This window comes from Penaeus monodon, chromosome 28 (genome assembly GCF_015228065.2).
Source record: "Penaeus monodon isolate SGIC_2016 chromosome 28, NSTDA_Pmon_1, whole genome shotgun sequence".
Classification (NCBI taxonomy): Eukaryota; Metazoa; Arthropoda; class Malacostraca; order Decapoda; family Penaeidae; genus Penaeus; species Penaeus monodon.
Window position 1 is genome coordinate 31,271,558 of NC_051413.1, and position 2,994 is coordinate 31,274,551.

At 36.3% G+C, this 2,994-nt stretch overlaps 1 protein-coding gene across 1 annotated transcript in view; it reads right to left on the reverse strand.

The window, feature by feature from the left end:
• The window catches only part of LOC119591493, a gene marked incomplete at its 3' end in the record, with an annotated part of 10,939 nt that extends 9,304 nt beyond the window's left edge, over positions 1-1,635 (reverse strand). Inside the window, 1 exon segment of the mRNA XM_037940238.1 lies at positions 1,526-1,635.
• Between the last annotated feature and the right edge of the window lie 1,359 nt (positions 1,636-2,994).

The following is a 2,994-nucleotide window of genomic DNA, read 5'->3' on the forward strand; positions in this document are numbered from 1 at the left end:
TTATTCTCCCAGCTGAAAATGCAATTAACAACACCTGTATATAAATATCAAACTCCGGCACAAGGTCGCATACATTCCAATAATAACATTCACTTACTGCGCTCTTGATGCCTTTCGTATAAATGAAATACTGCATATCAGTAGTATCGTAACAATTAAGGAAAGGTAGGTGTGATAATTATCGATAACAGGCAACATCAAAGCAACACTGATTATATTTAATTATTTAAAAAAATGGCGATAGTGACAGTGGTGACAGGAGTAATAATAACATGTATAGGTACAACATACAAACAATTATAATACATTTGCTAATAACGGCGATCATGATAATAGCGAAGATGACAAAAATACACCAGTGGGGTTAACTCATAAGTTTTTTTTTTTCATAACACAACTATTACCCTACAAACACAACTACAGTTTTTACCACCACAATAACAACTGAATCATTCTACCACAGCCACTGGGCAATCGGGCAAATTCTAGCTTAAGAGGTTCCTTGTCTAATATCAAATTTATAACATTAGATAACATGTACGCAGTGATGTTACAGTTACTTTTTATCATTATTATCACATCACTACTATAATTATGACTAACAAATATATCATGTTGTAAACAGCATTTGCAATCGATGATTACAAAACGTAATGAAAGTTAAAGACAATCATAAATGAAAATTTTCGGTAGTTAACAAAAAATATTTTTTCTGGCAATAGTCAATGCATCCAGTTTATTGCCACCATTCTTATAAATATTAAATATTATTTTAATGATCTTCAAAGCTATCGTGTCACAGCTACTATCACAGAGCAAAAAAAGAGAAAATGGCATAATCTATAACCTTTCCATTTCAACAAAAATAAGCTATAGAAAAGGAACAACAGTGAAAGTATTGCGCAATGTTAAAGGTAATCATGTAACTTGGGAACCTCCTGATGGCAACACACGGATGTATAGCCAGTCCAGACATATTGTGTAATCCCTTTCCAGCCACCCTTAAAAAAAACATGAAATAATAAAAGAAAAGCATTATAATCTCACATATCAGAAAAAAAAAAACAGGTGATAAGACGATAATCGTTCGATATACGACTAGAATTTTTATTAGATGGAATAAATTACAAAGCTTGGTTCACTGTTTTGGTAACAGTTCCACTTTTTTATTATTATTGTTTTTATTCTCTCTCCTCTTACCTCCCCCGCCCCCCTTAGGTTCCAGCCGCACATGATCCCCATGCTAATCACTCGGGCAAAGCAATAAACCGATTTAGAGTAAAATAAGAGGGCGTCAAACCAGTGAAATGACCGAAGACCACGAAATGAGACGCAGTTACGCGATTACCGTCCCTTTAAAACCCCGAACGAAATGTATGAAAATATCATATCGCTTTAGCCTTTCCTCTAATTAAAACAAGACTTCCCTTTCCCCCCTCTTGCAACGTAGATTTTTCAGAACGGATATTTCAAGTAGGTTATAAGCATCCCCACGTTTTCCAAAGGCGTGAACGAAACAACTGACCTCCCAGGTTGAGGTAGAGGTGTGTAGAAGAGAAGCTTAACAGGTAGAGGAGATGGAGGTGGCGACGGAGGGACCCTCACACCTGCCTCATGGGGGAAGAAGGCGGAGCGAAAGTGAGGTTGCCATGTGGCCTCAGATTTTATGTAACCTCATACTAAGAGATACAAATTTGGGATAATCCTTCGAAGATACCTTCCGTTCTTTTCCAGAGAGAAGAAAAAGAAGATGGAAAATCTGGTAGTAATGTTTGGTGAGGGAGATGTGCAGGTAGGATGAGAAATAAATACGGGAAATGCACTCGCTAGCATGTTCTCTCCTTCATTTCGACGAAGCATGAACGCAAAAGTGAACATAAAACCAATATTTACGCGACCTTACCGTACACAATAAAAACAATAACTGTAATGTCATAACTCCAAGAAGGCATTTTGTAGAGAAACCGAGACTTGCCTCTATAATATTTTGATACTATATGAGCCTATTAACTACTTCCTATGCTTTCACTTCGTAATCATTGGTATCATTATGTTGAGAGATAGCAAATGGGGTGTTTTTGTAAAGGATGGAAAAGTCTGTATTAAAATCGGCGACGATGTAACATACTTGTGCTAACTACGGATTTTGGGGGGTATATTTTCCAGTTTTTTTTCGGATTTTGGCTATCTTCTTGATAACTGAATTCCTGGGCAAGGGCATCGTGGGATCCATTGTGGAATTTCCTTAAATATAACAAAAGTTTCATGTCCTTTCCTCAAAGCTTTCTATTAGATGTACTGATTTTATTCATCACTTTAAATGATAAGTGAAATAATTTACAAACTTGAAGTTTTGTGTGTATCATATCGCGATATATTCCGGAGCTTCGGATTAATAAGCTGTTTTTTTCTGAACAGTAAAAACGGATTTTCGGGTCAAACTACGCAACCCAGTCTAAGGAAAGTTTGTTACTCACCCCCTGGACTTTAAGACGTGGGGATTAAATTCATTGGATCTACCCAGTGATTAGTCAAATTAACGAGGTGTTTCATGATATCTTTTGGTTTTGGAAGTTATTTTTACATTTGCGATTTCCTTGTTTATATACGACGATATCATGATTTTGTGATAACGAACACAAATATCGGCGTTGTAAACCTCATTGATAAACGCATAGTAGTTGTGACTTCAACTCCAAGAAAGTAATTAACAATGGTCCCCGAGTAAATTTATTCTTTATGTACACAGTATAGGTCGCGCGCAGCCGTAAGTGCGTAGAGCTAGTGATATATTTGTGTGTATTTATCTATTTGTAAGTCTGTGTGGTAAGACACAGACACGCACACATTATCCTAAATGAACGTATGTATATTTCTGTTTGCAGTGAACAGTGTGCATTGTATAAACACACCTGGTCATATTAACAGCAATGAAATGTCGATTAGTTTTCACTTGAACTTTCAACAGCTTTCAGCCTAAGACAGATAGGTAAG